This window comes from Marmota marmota, unplaced genomic scaffold, assembly GCF_001458135.2.
Source record: "Marmota marmota marmota unplaced genomic scaffold, marMar, whole genome shotgun sequence".
Classification (NCBI taxonomy): Eukaryota; Metazoa; Chordata; class Mammalia; order Rodentia; family Sciuridae; genus Marmota; species Marmota marmota.
This window is the reverse complement of record NW_026000108.1, coordinates 39,408,626-39,428,323: the sequence shown is the minus strand read 5'-3', so window position 1 is coordinate 39,428,323 and position 19,698 is coordinate 39,408,626.

Here is a 19,698-nt window from a genome sequence, read left to right as displayed (position 1 = left end):
ATATATATATATATATATATATTGTAGAGTATCTAGTCCAACTTCTCCCCTGAGGTTTTGAACTCTCATACAATATCCCTACCATGAGATTGCCCACCTCATCTAGAACACTTCCTGGGGTGGGACCCCTACCACCCACGGCAGCACATTGTCTCTCCCCAGCCTCCTTCCAGAAAGACAGACTTTGGCGTGCTCCCAGCTTCCCAAGCCTGGTGCATTTTTGCTTTGCTTTTTACAGCATTTGGAAAGTAGCGGGGAAGGGACATGGGGACAGTAGCTACCTGGACATGGGCTGCATGGGAGGCATGGCCCCTGCATCTGTGTTGGGAAATATTTGCAATAAAAGCTTTTAACATTCAGATTTTTTTTTTTTAATTCAGGGAAAACATGGCTTGGAAACAGCCTGTGAATTAAAGAGGGGAGGAATTTCACTTTAGAAAACTTATCTTCAAAGAGATCTCTGAGTATACAAATAGGAACAGGACAGATATAATGAGGCATGGCAGAGAGCTGTCATGCAGTGACTGCATGAAATGTGTGTTAGACATCCTACAGGCCTGCACATTCCACACCAGAGAGCTCTGGGGGGACGTGTAGCGTGCTCAGGGGGGGGTTGCTTTAAATTGCCAACCTTCCTTACGGTCAAGTCTAGACTGAAAGTCAGCCAGAATCTTTAGGTTTAAAAGGCAAAGTAGACATGAAGGAACTCAAATAAAAGGGAACATACACATACATACCTCTTGCCACTAGAAAGATCACCTCTTGACTACAAAACTTTAACTTAATGGGATCCTAAGTTCCAAGGTGGGGGGATGGGCCTTGAATGGACCCTCCCTCCTCCTTCACATACCTTGGTGGGTTTCTATGGTAGCAAAACAGGTCACAATTCCTCCTTCCAGGCTTAGAAAGAAAGAAGAACTAGTGTTGCACAGTTATATTCCCCTGCTATTCAATCAGATTTTATCTGTCCTCTTCTGGAAGGTTGACTCTGCCCTCTTGCTCTATTTCAATGTAATAATGAAGAAAAGATGAAAGTAATTCTCTTTTTTCATTTAGGGCAAAATCTGAGGTTTTCTTCTACTCTAATGACTTGAGTCTTAATAGCCCAAGTCATTTTCCTAGGAACACAGATCTCCCATTTGTAAGCAATCTGATGACAATATTTCAGAATAAACTCAAGTTTTCAACATTACTTGGGACAACTAATGAGTTTCCCCCATGTTTTCACTTAGGAGTAGAAATCTCAGTGCCTATTTTCCCAAAGCTTTTGGAACACTGAAAGATGTGAGGAATTGACATGACTTCATTATTAATAAAGCCATTTTTAGGAGTTCCCTTAGTTAAATGAAAAGTCTAATAATATTGCAAGTAGACAGTGAGAATATTCTTTTGGGTCGTTATCTTTTTTTTTGTCCAGCAAGAAGAACAGTACAAACATGTTCACCTGCTCTTTTTCTCACTAACCCATGATTTGTCCAGAAAACAAAGGAGCAGAAAGCAATGAATTTTGGCCTTGGGTCCACAGGAACAGGCACTCTTGGTATACTTGATTTTGCGATCAGAAGCTATGCACAGGCAGAAAAGGTTCATAAAAGAATCCCAACAATTAAGCCAATTGTTTGGCCAACCCCTTGGGTCTCAAATTCCTAAGTAGATTGGACACACCTAATATTTGCCCTCTTACTGCCCCTCGGAATGTAGAAAAAGCCATCTAAGGACACTTTAGGAATTCTTATTGTTTTGGTAGATGGTGTCCTCTTCCCAGAGCTTTAGCTCCTTTAACATAAGGATCTAAAGTAAAAGGAAATCAGAACTTTTCATAAATATCCACCCACGATCCAGGGAAAGAACAAGTGTCACTTCCCCCGTTTCACACTTCATCTAGAAAACGAGAAATCGAGTCTTGTTTTGCACCAAATCCATGATCGTGATTGCTTTTCCTGGCTCTCAGAATTACAGTAAATCAGAACCTTTCCAAACTCTAATTAATGCTACTGTCTCAGGCCATTCACTAGTGTCCAAATTATCATGGTCATAGTGTGAAGTTATAGAAGTTGAGCCTCAAGTTGACAGAGGTGTATTAGTTACTTGGTTGGTGATGATGCAAAGGAAGGTGCGATCATTTTTTAAACAAGGATGAAATTCAGTCACCACCCAGAAACTCTTTTTTTTTTTTTAACAGTGGACCACCAGTGTTTAGGAATTTTCACCATATTTGCATTGTTAGTACATTTTCCTTCTGATGAAAAAATAAATAAAATAGGTAGTGGATGAGAAAAAAATTTGATGTAATGGTTTTTAGGAAATGCACAAATGACTCATGTACTTACTTAATTTGACAAGGCACTGGTTTCTATATAAAGAAACAAGTTGGCCCCAAGATAGAAATTGCACATGGCACAATGCAGCTGGCAGAGGAATCACATATGCCAAGCATCAGGAGTATGAAAGTTGGTATGCAGGGACATCTCTGTGGGAACATTGTGTGAAGCCCATTAGTAATTATTATTAATTCATCTGGAATGTAAAGCTATCTACCTCAGGACCTTAAGTATTCAAGATAGGAAAACTTCAGTATCGTTTGAGATAATTCTTAACAGACCCTAAAAGCAAGCAACAACAACAGAATTTGTTTATTTTTTGCAGTTTAATGTGTCCCCCATGCTAACAGAAAGATCTATTTAACTCAATGGTAAATAAATTATGACAGATTTTTTTTATCACACAATACATTCAATATCCAATGAGACCTGTCATATGAAAGAGCCAGTAAGTCATACAAGTTTAATACGTTTACATCTTCGTGATGAGAGTGAAGCCAAGAGCTATTTTTCCAGCCTGCATTGTCCTTTAATCAGTGGTTGGGAGGCAGTGTATTTACAGCTCATCAAGTTCTCTCTCAAATTCCTCATTACCTGGGCCTAGATGAGGAGATAGGAGGAAAGACCCATGCTGAAGAATTTCTTGCATTCATTTGCCAAAGACATGCAGGGGAGTCAAGAGCATTCCTCTGCTCCCTATCCCCAAGCAAGAGATGGAATGATTCCTTTTGAACAAGCTATTGCATTGTGCTATCAACAGACCCACTGTGTCTTTAGGGCAGGCTCCTTGCGGTCACAGCACACACCAGGCCTCAGAACACTGCGGAGAGCGATATCTAGACTGTTGTACTGTCCAAGGCAGCTGACTCCAGAAGTGTCTTAAATATTTGTTCAAGTAGCAGGAGATTGAACAGCTTCTCCCTCACCATCATGAACTGGCACAACTATGACAGGCCACTTTTCTGCATAAGCTCCCTCTTTCTTTCCCTCCATCTTTGGTCACCAGCTCACATAGGCCCAATGCCACTTGACGCATGGTTGAAACTTGTTGCACAATTGCCCCTTAGTATTCATGGATTCCAGGACCCCCCAAAGATACCCAAATCCACGGATGCTCAACTCCCTTCTATAAAATCGTGCAGTGGTTGCATCTAACCTCCCATATATTTTAAACATCCTCCCATATATTTTAAACACCTCTATATAACTTATAATAAGTTATACAATGCAAAAACTATGTAAATAGTTCTCATTCTACAATGTTAAAGAAATAATTTCAAGAAAAAAGTTTGGACATGTTCAGTACAAATACAAAATTTTCCCTAATATTTAGGACTCTCAGTTGGTTGAATCCTCAGATGCAGAACCACAGACACAGAGGCTGATCGTTTACCATGCAATATGCCACATCATTTGCTTGGTATTTTATTTCCAGCTCTCCACAGTATACTGCGAGCTCCACGTAGGTACAGATTTTATTTTGTTCACAACTCTATCCCAAGAACCTAGGATAACTGATAACCCATAGCACACAGGTGAGCACTTCATGGGTATTTGTGAGTAAATGAATGAATGAATCTGTGCGTTTTGTGGGCATTGAGAAAAGAGGCATTGGAGAGAGTCTGAGAAAGCTAGAACTGCAGGAGTGGAGGTTAGAGGGGTTAGAGGAAGGGATGAAACACAGGCTTTGGAGGTGAGGGTTCTCAGGTTGCCCTAGCACGTGCTTGGCCTCGACCCACTCTCCACTGACTGCAGAAGGAGGAACTGCATGGTTTGAGTTGATTGCCAAGTGGAGAGCTTGGAAAGATTGCTGCTGATGGCCAGCTGGGTCTCAGACAAAGAGAAGTAAGGTCATTGGCTCAGAATGGGAGGTGAGACAGGGAATGGCAGGGCGGTGGCGCGGAAGGTGTGATAACAGAGCAGGCGAAGACATCTGCCAAAGATGCTTCAGCAAGAACCAAAGGAGCAACTGAAGTGAAAAACTGGGAGTCTGGAGCTCATGGTTCAGGCAGCAGTGTTCTCTGGAGGGAAGCAGAGAGAGAAGGTGCATCACAAGGAGCCAAGTGGGTGGGTCTGCCCGGGATCTTGGTGAGTGGCTGATTGTGGAATGGAAGTGGGAGGTCAGTCAAGGGCTTCCATGGGAGGCCTACCTGCAGGGGGAGGATGGTACCAATTCCTTCCTGAGAGCCAGGCACTGTGCTGCTCACCAAGCGTCCAGGGCGAGGCATCTCCCCGTTAGAGCATCTGCGACTGAGCCCACACGCTGGACTGTAACTGCATGGGGCAGGCACTTCCCACTTACTTCCACTTGCAGATGAATTCTTCCACGACGGCAGGGTCAATGCAAGAACTGGCAGGTACCGTTTTCTATCACTCACTTTCTCCTGTGGGCCCTTCCTAACCTGTTTGGGACTTGCACAACTTCCCCTGCAATGCTAACTTATACCAACTGAGCACAGAACGTGTGCCTGGTACTATTGTAAGTGCTCCAAGCGAGCTGACTCATTTAATTGTCACAACAAACCAAGACTGTTAGATGCTGTTGTCATCCCTGTTTACAGAGACAGAGTCCAGGTCCAGACACATCAGGCCATTTGCTTAGGAAGACACAGAAAGAAGGTGAGAAAGACAACATCTGAACCCAGACATTCTGGCTCTAGAGACCCACAATTCAGAATGTGCTGCCCACTTTTCAATAGGCCCCACTGTCTAGCAACCACCCAACAGGGTGCCCTTTATCGTCAGCCTTGATCTCCCCTTTTTATCTTTTCTGAGACTTGCAGGTTGGAGGAGGTTTGTATTTGGAATGGAATGTGTGCAATGCAAGAGCAGGTTGAGAAGGAGGCTGGAGTCCAGGAGCCTCTGTGCGCGTGCGTGTGTGTGCACATGTACACACACACACACTCTAAAAGGCCCTGCAGTTGTTAAAAATCACTTTTTATGTATTTCCCCCTAGACCTGAGTGGATCACTGCTACAGGACAGCAGCAGGACTCTGATGTAATTCCGAGTCAGAGCATAGAAAGTTTAGGACCAGTTGCCTAAAAAAGCCACTAAACCAAGACTCTGCCTATTCCTAGTGGAGGAGGGGGGAAAGAGGGTCACTTTTTGAATTTAATTTAAGCATTCAGTCCAAGCACCTCTTTATTTTCATCAAAGTCCCAATTCAATCAACTCCAACCATAAGCCAGACATTCTGTAAGGTGCTTAGAAAAGGAAAAGTGGCATTTATCTATGTCTTGGTGTTTTGCTTTTTCCACTTTCTGTCCTTCTATTACATAATGCCAGTGCCATTCAAAACTGGAATAATGCTTCACAATAGGGCCAGTGCTCAATGACGTGGAACACATTTGCCAAACACTGGTGGCTGTTGACAAATGCCACTGCTCCACTTGAGTGTTTGTTTAATCATCAACAGAACCTTCGATTGCTTCATATGTCCTGCCCATGTGACAATTATGTTCAGGTAACGGGCTCCAGCTGGTTTGGAGGAAAAGATTCTGTTTCTGTCATGGGCAGATGGCTCATTCTTCTGACTTGGGCAGAAAGTTTATTCCCTAACAAATACTATCCTCGTCACCGTGATGCTGAAATTTTGAAAAAGTTAAGGATTTTTCAAATGTTAAAAAAATAAAAATTTCCCAGGAGAGATACCCCATAAATATTAGGTTTTTAACTATAATATAGGGTCAGTCCGGTTTTTTGTTAAATCACGATGTGCATTTGTGCCAATGTGAAAGTCACTGAAGTAATTTGACATAATCCTTGTCCTCAGGAAATTTATAATCTACTGAGGAAGGCAAAATAATCCACAGAGGAAAGAATGAATTATATATTATGCCATAAAAATGTCAGACTGTATTTAAGGAGGAAAAGGAAGATCGATAAGTGCTGGAGTGGCTGCAGGAAGCTTCTCGGAGGAGCTGGAAATCCAGCTGGACTCTGTAGGGTGGATGAGATTTGATGAGAGTGTGCAATTGAAGGAGGGAGGAATGGAGGTGGTATTGTGGTGGGGGTGGGAAAGGCTGTGAAGACAGAAGGAATTGTGTGAGGACAGAGAGGGCACTCAAACCCAATATATAAGATGTAACCAAATAACGGAAGGACTTGGAAGCTGGGAGCTGGCATGTTCAGACTAACCGTTCGTTAGTGGCTGCTACCACCCAGACTCAGTGTGAACCAACACTGCAACATGCAGGAAAAGCTCTCATAGCAGTTAGCCACCTGTCATGGTTCAGACACGAGGTATCCTCCAAAAACTCATGTGTGAGACAATGCAAGACAGTGCAGGGGTGGAATGACTGGGTTATGAGGGCCTGAACCCCATCAGTGCATTAATCCCCTGATAAGGATTAATGTGTGGGAACTGTAGGAGATAGGGTGTGGCTAGAGGAGGTGGGTCACTGGGGGCAAGCCTTTGTCCTTGTTGAAGGAGATCTCTCTCTGCTTCTTGGTGGCCATGTTCTGAGCTGATCTCCTCCACCACACTCTTCCATCATGATGTTCTGCCTCACCTTGGGCCCCAAAGAATGGCGTCTATGGACTGAGACCTCTGAAACTATAGCCCCCAAATAGACTTTCCTCCACTAATTGTTCTTGTCAAATCTTTTGGTCACAGCAACACAAAAGCTGACTAAAAGACATCCCTTCCGTAATCCATTGGCAAGACAGGTGCACTCCAGATTACACTAGAAGCACAGGGACTGAAGGAAGTAAGGAATTAGGAGAAGAAACATGGCGCCTTTGGCTAACCTCAGAAATAGGCCACTATTCAAAGACTGACTTAACTGTGGACCATCTTTGATGTTTGTTCTTGGAAAACAAGGAAACTATAACCACAGAGCTTAGTCCCTTTTGTCTTAATCTGTTTTCTGTTGTTGTAATAGAATGCCTGAGACTGGGGAATTTATAAAGAAAAGTACATGGTTCTGGAGGCTGGGAAGTCCCAGGGCCTGGTGGCAGCTTTTGATGAGGGCCTCATGCTGCAACAGAACATGATAGAAAAGTGGAAGGTCAGGCAGGCCCACAAGGCTGAGACAACACACAAAAAAGGCAGCCTTACTTCATTACAACTTGCTCTTGCTATAACTCATCCAGTCTGGAGAGAGTGGGAACCCTTGTGAAAAAGGCACTAATCCCTTTAACCACCCAACTACATCTTTAGGGTCCTGCCACCTCTCAATGCCCTTATGCTGGGAATCACTAGTCTCAGAAGGTACAAACAATACTCACCACAGCAGTGATCCAGGAGCAGACATCTACCTGTAGGATCAAGCAGGAGTAAAGGAGTGATGGGATGAGGAGAAAGAGCAACCCTGGGTAACCACTAATCTGGAGAAGAAGGATGGTGAGGGCATGAACAATCCTAAAGAACTGTCTGCTTGAGCAGATCTTGTCCAGAAGCTCCGATAAGCAGTCAAATTGCCTAAATGGAAAGCAGATGATCATAGGAATAGATTTGATCTAGAAGCTGATACTCTTCAGGCAATATTTATGGAGTATCTACTATGTGTTAGGTTTGTATTAGGAAAAGGCAAGCTAGAATAGACAACATAATGAAAAGGAGAACCTTGGGCTGGGGTTGTGGCTCAGCAGTAGAGAGCTCGCCTAGCACGTGCAAGGCCCTGGGTTCAATCCTCAGCACCACATAAAAATAAATAAACAAAATAAAGGTCTTGTGTCCAACTAAAACTAAAAAATAAAATATATTTTTTCAAAAAAAAGAAAGAAAAGGAGAACCTTGTGTGCCCAAGAAAGCATGTTCAGCCAGAATTTCATTCATTCAGTCATTCAACTATTCCATCAACAAAATATATAAGGTGCAGCCACTTAGTTGTCATTCAGGGGTCCCCATTTATATAATTTTCTGTATAAGGGGCACCTCTAGAACACCATGTAGAATAAATACGAACAAAGTTCTTGAAGCTGTTCATCAGTGTGGCCTGAACTGCATGCTTAATATGTGTTGTAGTGCAGCTGAATAGAGGTTCAGAGAAAGGAACCTGCCAGCCAGCCAAGACTGCAGGTTAAAGAACATAGGATGGCTATAGAGCATGAGACATGCATGCGCAAGGCCCCAGGACTGGGCCAGCGCTTGTTTGTGTTCATCCTTCCACTTATAGTAGATGTGAGAAAAGTTGAAGGCAGCTCTTCCACTTCGGCGGGGGGGAGGTTAAAACACATTTATAGACAGATGGTGGATTCCTCTACCAAGCCTCCAGGTGGGCAGCCCTCCTTCCCTGGAGGAGAGCTCAGCCCATTTGGAGAGAGACCAGACATCTGAAGAGGCTGGGAGCAGGATTCTCCAGCCTGTGTGATGAAAATGGATAATGAAACGGCCCTGCTCCCTCTGGAAGGCTGACGGTGGGAAATATTTTCCAACCTGTGATGACACCTTTCTCTTGACTTCATTAAACACTTACTTGAGTGAGAAAGGTGAAGTCAGTAAAAATTTATGGACTGCCTTGCCCTAATTTCTGCAAAACCATGACTTTTCCTTCTCGTTGGCTGCAGGATTTACTGAACATAAGCTAACAGTCACAAACTGGGCACCAGGGGAGCACAAAGATGCTCTGGGTAAGTTGAGACTAGCATCATGTTGATAGCTTTATGGCATTAAGCTGGCCGTGATGTCACAGCAGAATGTCTAATTACTTAGGAACATAAAAAGAAAAGAAATTTCCACAGAAAACCTGATTCAGCAATTTGCTCTTTGCTGCCTCCTGCCCTCACTTAAACCTATTGTCCTTAGATCATCTTTGGAGACAGTTTCACCCAAAGTATCCTCCTCAAATGCTCAGCACTAACTCTTGGTGCCTCTAGCTTAGGGAGAAGAACCTGTTCAGCTAAAGGGGGGAGGGGTGGCGAAACTGCCTGGAGACATTTTCATTTTATCATGCAGATAAGTGGATTTCCAGGAGGATAAGCATGGACTCTCTTGGACTGGTGGATGCACTGCCAACCCTGAGCTCCATGACACTCCTGACATCCCCGATGCTCCATGGCTGTGGTATCGTGGTGGCCATTCACAGGGTGGACCTCCTGAGCAACCGTTGTAACCACAGAGTCATCATTTCTCAAAGTTACCCAAACTATTCTTGCTCACTACTTTAATCCTTTTGAGCCTTTTTTACCACTCAAAATAAAAAGAAACATTTTTATCAATAAAGGATAGCAGAGGGATCAGGGGGAGGAAGGGGGGAAGGGAAAGGGGAGAGGGGAGGGAGATTGAAATCAAATCCCCTGCATGTATTATTTTGTCAAAATGAACCCAAATACTATAATTATAATGCTCTAAAATTTTTTTTTAAAAGAGGCATTCTTTAGTGTCTTCCTTAATCAATGGCTCTTGCCCAGTTAAGCAGGGCTTTGGGAGTCTTCTCTTGAGACAGGACCCTTTAGCTCACTTGCAGGGTTTTCTTGTGACTTTGAATCTGTGGCTATGTCTGCATTGTTCCTGGAGCGCTAGGTGTTTGCTTCTCCCAATTTGCGTTTTCGCACTTGGTGAACATTCCCCATTGTTCAAAATGGCTCCTCAGGCTCTCATTGGTCATCTCTAAGCTCAAGCGTCCAATGAGGAGTCTCCACGCACGGGTATGATTTCAGCATGGCAGCAGCCAGAGAAGCCATCTCTGAGACTTCCCAAGGGGGGGGGGCCTGGACAGAAAAGAGCTGATTAAGACACAGATCTCAAAACCTGCTTAGTTTTGAAACCAAGTTAATGGAATGATGAGGTATCCTTTCATTCTTCACTAACAATCAATATTCCTTACATTTCCTGGAAGACTTGCAGCTAAGATTCATGCTTAACTGAATGCATATCTTAAATATTCTGGAGTAACTTTTCCTTATCTTCATTGCTAGGCCTTTGTTCCTTTATCATTGTTTGCTGTACAGCATCATTACACTTTTTTCAATATATAAACCCATCTCAGTTCCCAACATAAGTGAGTAGTTGAGGGAATGAAGAAGAAATATCTATGGATCGTAAAGACAGAAACATAAAAAGCAGACCACGCCTCCGTGTTTAGGTTGTGAGATTGAATCTGATCCTTTTAATAAAGTGATAAAGGGTCAACTAATGTTAAGAGCTGGAGCAAGGATCAACATGCTTGCAATGGCCAAATCTTTCCTCTTAACTTGGGTAAAAAATGTACCCCCACCTTGGATAACAGGACCATGAGGGCCCCATACTTCAATGAGGGAGGGAACCTTAGGAGAACATCATAAAATACAGGCAACCACCTCGCTGCCATGAATGAACATGGCTATCTGTGGCAAACACTGTTGCTGTCTGATCTAACGGCCAATCCTGGCCCTTGCTGCTTCTGAAACAGATGACAAAGGACTGAATTCTCATTTCCCAGTGTCCACTGCAGTAAGGATTGCATCAAAGTTCTGGTCAACAAAATAGAGGAAGTGGAAGTTTCTTTAGAGCTTCAGGGAAATCTTTGCCTGGGCTGTAGCCAGCACTGTCCCTCTCGGGGAGTGGGAGAGCATCACACTGATGTAGGCAGGAGGGTGGGCATGGTGGGAGTGTGTGGAAGTTCTTATCCAAGGGCTTCCTCATCTCAGTGACATGGAAAGCAAGGCCAGCAGTTGAGATAAGGACGAGGAAGGAGAAATTGGGAGGTGAATATTAGGATTTTCAGGCAGTCTCAAGACCTATTTGAGATCAGTGGTCAACAGCATAGCAGTGTTTCTCTCCAATCTTGTGCAGCAGCCTACAGAAAGGCACAGGTGAAGGTGTAATGAACTCATGTTCTGCCAGGAAAGAACAAGAAAAAGAAAGAGGTGACTGGCAGGTCTTTGCAAATAAGTAATTCTAGACGTAGACTGTGGTCACTAAGCTTGGGACAGAGGGATGTGAGAAAGGAGGCAGGTGGGGGCAGTGATCTTGTTGGGTCCTCTACTCACTGAGGCTGAAGATGGTTTGAGTTGAGCTTTAGAGATTGTGTTCTGGGAAAGCGGAAGGTGTCAGTCAGAAGGGGGAAGGGTTAAAACTGAGACTAGAGTTGTTGGTCACATCCAGATTATGATAAAGATGCAGTGTCCAGAGTGGACAATGAGGGCAACAGAGATAATGCTTTCCCCCTTCCTTGAAGTTGGATAATTGCCCTAAGGACGGAAAGCCGAAAAGTAGTTTCCTCCCATTTCCCACCACATAGACCCACTGGGTCATTCACTGGGTCATCTGTTCTTTTCCATGAACAGATGACATGGGCTGCCTGAACCTCAGGGCCTCTCTGCTCCCTCCCCATCCCTATTAGCAGATCCATGCCGGAGCCCCAGTCAAGAGGAACTCCAACTCCAGATGAGGTGCAAGCCAGGACCTTAGGGGAGAAGGAGCTTGGGGTCATTGAAGACAGTCTCAGAACAAGATGAGGTTGCAAGATGGGAGTGGGGCCCAGGCTCTCCTGGACCCAGGTGATGTGGTTTGGGCTGAGAATCCCCCCACACCCCCATTCCCTCCACCCCCAGCCCCGTGCACCTTCACTTGGTAGAAGTGAAAGCTGTGCAGGTTATAGTGCAAAGGCCTGAGAGCTCAGCACGACATTGTGTGTATGGAGTCAGGATTTCACAGGCCTCTCCTGCTCTTCTTCTAAGATGAGATGCAGCTTCAGGGAGCAGAAGTCTTGGTAGGTGACTCAGGCAGACATTCATGTTGGCAAGGTCCTAGCTTCATTTTCTTGCCCACCGCCCAATTGTGACTCCCATTCTAGTAATGTTATTTTGGGCAAGATACTTATCTTTCCTCATTGGAGGAATGGGAGTAATTACGGTATCTACTTCACAAGGCACATCAGCGAATCCATTAATATAACTCGAAAATGCTTGGTGTCAGTGCCAACACAGTGAGCCTTGGCAGGGACTATTTGTTTCATTTGGAACTACTAAAGTACTGGGCACAAAGTAGGAGCTCAAAAATATTTGTTGACTTAATAATTAATTGTCATCATTATTATTTTTCCTGCAAAGTACCCTCAGGCTCCATCTAGAGTCTACTCCATTCACACAGCCCCCAGAATCAGCCTGGACTGATTGACCCATCTTTATGTCTGGAAACCAGTTGCCCAAATTGGAAATGACCTGGGTGCAGTTGTCCAGGGGTAGCTGATGAAGGGACCAGCCCACATGGTCCCACCAGAGCCTGAAGACTGCCCCAACTGTTGCCGCCTCCGCCAGACCAGACACTGCTAATGGCTTTTGTTTGTCTGCCAAATTCTCCTGCCTGTCCTCTGGGAAGGAGGAGCAGACATGACTGAGTTCTTTGGAGGACAACACATGCCCGAGTCTGGGCGCCTTGGAAGGGGAGTGAGGAGACAGCCCCTGGAGGGGACAGCTTTGGGGGATCCTGCACAGCCTTGGAGGTGTTTTCTTCTCTTTGTCTCTGGGTTGCCTATGCGATTGCAGCCATTGCTCCAGAATCCTCTGCTTCCTTCCTGCCAGAAGGATTGTGGCGAGAAAGCTTGCAGGAGTCAAAACAAGCCGGCTGATATGAAAACCATATGAAAACTTGGCAGGACCCCCTTTCAGCCTAATGGGCCTCCCAGACATCGCCAAGCCCACAGACACTGGCCCTTTGTGAGGTCGGGGGGGCCCTGGCTCCCTCCCTCGTTCCCATTTTACTGAGACAAAATTAAAAGGGAAAGAGAAACAAGGAATGCAGCCAGTCTTCTCCATCACCGTGTGCTTCAGAGAGATCAGAAACAGGGAGCTGAGCTACATGTATTGAGTGCCTGTAGTTACCCACGGCCAAGGGAAGTCTGAAAAGATTAAATGGAAAATTCCATAAATAAATATTTATATTTATTTTATTGATTATTTTATTTATAAATTAATAATTCCTATTTTTATTTTGGGGTTCCTCTTGACTGCGGCTCCTGCATGGATCTGCTAATAGGGCATTGGAGGGAGGAGAGAGGCCTTGAAGTTCAGGCAGGTCATGTTGTCTGTCTATGGAGAAGAGCCCCAGTGAATGACTCCAGGCAGAGGCTCCTCACAGTGGCTCTCCTTTCTCACTGTGGACCTTCTCTCCACTTCAAAGGTGGGGTCACTGAGGCTGATGGAGGTCAGGCAGCCCAGGTCCTACTATTGTAAAATGGTAAGACAGCCAGACAGGGTTCAAATGAAGACTCTCTGGCTGAAAGCCAGGACCTTGATTATTCCAGAGCTGCCTCCCAGATGGCATTTGATTATTTCAACCAAATTTACCAACCTACAAAATTTGCCTAAAGGCTAAACCTTCAGAAAAAGGCATTTCCCAATCTAGAGAGAAATTGAGACATAGCTTGTCCTTTGTGATGCTATTGAACCTTTGGACAATGCTCTAACATGTCATTGTTATTTATATCTGAAATCACTATAGTTCAAAGCCCTGCTGGGTGTATCATCACCGAGGTGCTGAAATTAAGTGTTAGTTTAGAGCATTAAAAAAAAAAAAAGCTAAATTAGAATGTAAAAAAATAAAGGGCTGTGTAGAGAAAAGGGACCAAAGAGAGAGAAGCAGGGAGGGAGGGGGAAATGCTGGGGAGTGATGCTGGCCAAATTGTACGATTACGCTGTGTGCATGTATGAATATGTAACAACAAATGCCATCGATATATTCAACTATAATGCACCAATAAAATAAATAAATACAAATTATTTTTAAATAATTGGTATTTGGTACCCAAATCCCAGAAGAAAAAAAAAATTAACTTGAAAGTACATGTGCAGTCTATGATCTGTCTATAATCTACTTCAGAACATATCCTCTTGGGATGATTTCTAAACATAGCCCAAAGATCATTTAAATGCATTTGCAAACTTGATGACTTCTGTGTGACACTCCCCTCCCTGCCTAGGACTCAGGGGGTCTTGATTTCCTCTCTCCTGGACTTCAGGGGTGGAGCCTGCTGCAGGAGGGCGTCTGGTCACTTACTTTAGTTGGAGACAAGGATCTGCCTCAACTTTTTCCTGAGGAGCCTCATGAAGGGGTCTCCCCCTGGGGCATGGGAAATAAGGGAAGGCAAAAAACACAGTGAGGGACTGAAGCAGCCCAGGTAAAAGGGGCAGGACACCCTCACCAACCTTCAGCAGGAGCTGGACAAATGAGTCACTCGTCCACAGCTAAAGCGCCAAGAAGAATAGGTGGGATTGACGAGGAGTGATCTTTTCATTGTAATTTTTTTTTAAATTTACAGCAAATCTTTTCAATGTAGACCAGGTTATAATATTAGTCCTCTCTTATGTGTGAGAGATACTTTTCAAGATAACAGGGAATGCCCCAAATCATGGATCATATTGAACCCTCTACTATGCTTTCTTCCCATATACACACCTGTTATTAAGTTTAATTTATGAATTAGGCACAGTAAGAGATTAACAACAATAACTAATAATAAAAACAGAACACTTTAACAAACATATAATTTTAAGTTATTTAAAATTTATGAGTTGCTTATTTCTGGAATTTTCCATTTAATCTTTTCAGATTGCACTTGACCATGGGTAAGTAAAACTGCGGAAAGCAAAACCTCAGATGGAATGGGGCTTACTGTATCATATGCATATATTACTTTTACAGAATACACTCTTTTTTCAGTGTGGAAGGAAGTTGCTGCAGCTGTTTTTCACCATGAGAGCTACACCATCCTTGGGTCTGTGATTGTTGAGTCCAGTTCTTGGTGGTGTTACCTGAGAGTGGGTTGGGCGGAGTTGGAAGAAGGTGGAAGTGGTAAGGTCTGTCTAACCAGTGTCTGGATTGCCCAGCCCCTCAAACAAGAAGCCAGGGTGTTCATCCTCTGGAAGCTCTTGATTTCCATTATTCTTGTGGTATTTTTAAAGTATATAAGTTAGATCTTGCTTTAAGCCTCATGATGTGGTTTTGCAACCCTTGGTAGATATAATTCGCCTATCAAGAAGGAGAAACCAACAGTAGTCTCTCCCGCTCTCTAACGGATAGATGAAAATTCAAACTTCTCTCACACATTTTCCTCACCAGATTAAAGGAGCACATTGTGTTGTCTAAACAGGCTCAAGCTACAGACAGAATGACTTTCTCTCCAGTCACTGTAACCCTGAGTCAGGTTTGGCTCACAGGGCCATCTGGTCTCAAAACCCACAGTACCCTACTATATTCAAAGCAATGCTAATTGCCTTGTTAACAGAGCTCCTCTCCAGAGAACGAAATTTAAGCAGAGGAATATCAAAGCGTGATTTTAAGAGAATTGAGTTGATCCAGGAACTGATAGCATTTCCAGCAACCAAGTCTCCGAAGGCTCCCAGAGCAAATAAAGAACATTTTAATGGTATTGTCAGAGGATATGACTTGTCAAGGCAGATTTGCGAACAGGAAAGGGGGCAGAGACTATGCTTGTCTAGACATCTGATTAGTGGGAAATTGTAGGATTATGAGGAGGGTAGGTTTTTCTGGCTGCCATTTCTAAGGAGGTCAGGTTTTCTATGCACAGAGCTAAATGAGAGAAACATTTGTGTTTGGATAGATGAAAATCCTCCCTTGGGCTCCAGCAGTGATTGCAGACCAGGGGAACACATTGGATGGAAATGCACGGTGTCACTCAAAGATGGAAACAATCGCTGCTGGGGGGAAGAATCTAGGACTGTCACCCTTTCCTGCCCCTCAGTCTCAGTCCCAGTTTGCTTTCTGATCACACTGCTAGTTGATCCTTTGGACTTGGGAAATCTGCTCTGCTGAAATAACAGCACCTTTTCTCCCCTTACCCCACTCTGGACACTTAAAAAAACCACAACACATTCAGGGTAGGTGTTATAGATTGTGGTGGACAAATAGTTCTTGATGAATTCACCATGAAGCCAGGAGAGCTTGGAATGATTTCACAGGTTTGCATAACAGGTGGGACTCTGAAGGTGCCAGGTGAGTTTTGAGAGGATATAGGGCTCAGAGTCAGGAAACTTGGGGTTGTGGGTTAAGTTCCTCATCTAGAAAGCGAAGGCATTCACGTAGCTCTCCCCGCCTCTGTCCCACCTGAGTGCTTTCTGTTCCGTGTGCCAACCGTTCCTGCCTACAGCCCTGGGCTGCATACTTTTGCAGTGACCTAAGACAGGGCACAGCCAGGCACTGTCTGTAAGAAGGTCACATCCCTGCTCCACACCAGACACCCGCCCTGCTGCAAAGGCCTGGCTGGGGTTTAAAAATACAAGGGGTAATTACATCAGTCTGAGTTCAACTAGGAAAACAAACCACTTTGTATCTAATGCAGGAACTTACTCCAGGGAATGTATTACATAGGTGATAGAGGAGTCAAGACAGGTCGGTGGGACAACCTGAAATTGGCAGCGGCAGGAGTTGTCTGTACTCTAATGAAGGGGACAAAAGGAGAAGGGACAAGCAGAGCTATGTAGAAACTAAGAAGCAGACCTGCCCAGTGGGAGCTGTGACCCTGGAGAAGCCACCATTCAAGGCAGGGCAGAAGGGGACCAAAGCTTTTGTCCCTTTGCCCTGCCCTCCAGCCTCCTGGAGGTGCCTGCCATTGACTGAACCAAGCAGGAAGTGAGCTGGCCTGGAGTGTGGGAAACAGAGGGCAGGGGTCAGTCCAGGCCTGGTCCAGGGCAAGTTGGGGCCAGCGGGCAGAGAGAGCAGGTCAGATATTCTGTAAACACTCCGCTGTCACCCTCTGCACTTTCCTCTGCTACAGTCAGAATTAAACCACAGAATGAAATATTTGGGTAATTATTGGTTTAATGTTTCTTTCACCTCCCCCTCACCATCCCTTAGACTTGCAAAGTCTAGGCTCTGTGAGGACAGGGAGGGAGTCTGCTGAATTCAGATTCATCCCCAGCATCTAGCACAGAACATTGTCCCAGGAGATTCTTTAGCAATATTCGTTGAAAATAGTTGAATGAGTGAATAGTGTGTTCTGCCTATCTTGCAAACAACTGATTCTTGGAATGGGATCTTGGCATATTATAGGCAATAACACATTTTAGTTGTGGTTATTACAGTTACATACAGTCCCTATGAAGGGACAAGCAAAGTTGCATCTTTGAAGCAAATGCTATTTGAAGCAGGGGATGATTAGAGATGTGTGAGGAACCCCAGTCAAGATTTTAGATCTAAGCTAGGAGCACTGGTGCATGCCTGTAATCCCAGTGGCTCACAGGAGGATTACAAATTCAAAGCCAGCCTCAGCAACTTAGCAAGACCCTGTTTCAAAATAAAAAATAATTTCAAAAAAGGGCCGGGGCTGGGGCTCAGTGGCTAAGTGCCCCTGGGTTCAATCCTTGGTACCAAATAAATAATAAATTAATTAATTTAAAAAATAGATCTAGAGGGAGAGCAAATTCCATAGGCCTAGAGCAGACAGCCCCTTGGCATACACTTCTAAGAATTCAACTTTATGCACTCGAGCAAGATTTTAGAATTTAAACAGATTTTACTTCATTTACCAGACAAGATTTTGCCACTTGATAAAAGATGAGATTATTTTTGTAAACTATAAAATGATGTTTTAGTGGTAGAGATTAGGGTAACAACTATTATGCTTTCCCTGGGCGGGCCTGCCTTCTGCATCCACTAGAGTGGCAGGGAAGAATTTTAGGGTGCCTCCTTTTAAGACCTGTTACCATCTGGGCACAGATAAAATTCCAGGTGACAATATAAGCAATTTAGTTACAGGTAAGTAGTCCAATGGAGCCAAGAGTGGACATGGGGTGATTCAGAGAAATCATATGGAGACAAAGACTCAAACAGAGTAAAGACAACATGGAGTAGCTCGCATATTGTCAGGAAAAAAGGAAGCAAAGTGGGACAGGTAGGAGGAAGGGGGTGCAAGCTAGAGACCATGAGTGTAGGGAGGGCCGAGCTCTGAGTGAGTGTAGTCAGTGACAAGTGGATCACGGATGCCAATTAGGGCAAAGCACAGATGGAACCTGATGGGGTGAATGTTATGAGTCCAGAAGGGACTGACAAATGGATAACTGTAACAACCACAGCTAGAAGGTGTTACTGCCTACGAGGTGCCAAGGATCCAGCCAACTATTAATCCTCTGGACAACACTACAAAGTAGACACTATTATTTTCCCATTGTTACTTGTAAGAAATAAGTGTTTTCTGCAAGTGTGTGTGTGTGTGTGTGTGTTTTGTTTTGGCTTAGTTTTACAATATTTTTCCCTCCTCCTAAGCATACTCTGGTTTCTTTCCTTTTAAGAAATGTGTTAAGTGGTTTTCAGGACACCACAAATGAAACCTTCTGTATCGACACACCTTATACACCCCATCCACCTTGTATAGATGTGACCTGCATAACCAGAGAGAAATTGTGAAATAGTGGCATATGTCATAAAAGACAGGCAGTGTCCACTTTCTTCTTTCCTGGATCGCTCACTCTGGGGAGCTAGCTGCCATGTCATGAAGATCTCAAGAAGCCCCATGGAGAGAGCCAAACGGTAAGGAACTGAGGCCTCCGGCCAAAAGCCAGCACCAACTGCTCAGCTGTGTGAGTGAGACATTCTTTGAAGCAAACTCTATTTGAAGCAGGGGATGATTAGAGATGTGTGAGGAACCCCAGTCAAGACTTCAGATGACAGCAATCCTGGCTGACAGTTTGCCAACTCATGGGAAACCCTAGTCCAGAATCACCCTGTCAAGCTGCTCCTAAATTCCTGGCCCACAGAAACCATCACATAATAAATGTTCACTACTTTCTTAAGCAATTAAGTTTGGGGATGATTGTTTGTAAGACAAAAGATAAATGTGAGAAGTCATTTTTCTTCGTTTGGTCCATGGGGCAGACACCTGACCTGAGCCCGACCAATCAGCACTTGCTGGTTGGAATTTAAGCAGAGTGGAAATGGCTGGGGCTTGTCCATCCTGATGGACATCCTTTCTGCTAAAGACCTTTCCTATTGCTCTTCTTTCCCAGCTCTTGTTTCCCACCAACTCATTCTGCAATCTTGGGTGAGTTGCTGAAGCCTCTGAACCTTTATTTCCTCCTCTGTAAAAGTGTGTGTGCCCGTGTAACATCCTGGTACCTTACTGGGTTTTGGAACATGAGAAGTATTCAAAAGCCGGCTATCATTGAAAAGCACAGAATGTTCACAGATCAGAAACCAAGCCCAGAAAAGTAACTAGGTCATTGACTAGTCAATAGTGCAGAACCTCCAATATTTGGGCCTCACTTGGATTGTCTGATTCTGTATCTCCAGCCCTGAATCACTCCTAGGAGATGGTAGTATGGCTGGCTGGAGCACAGCCCTAAGACACCTGCTGGACACTGTGCCAAAATTAACCATTAGCATGAGTCAGGCTCCCAGCTTGCTTTGGCAGGGTTATAACCCAGAAAAGAGCTTTGCCCTTTGCCTGTGGCCATTCCCACCTCTATCACACTTTCTGATCTCTGCTCCAACAAGGAAG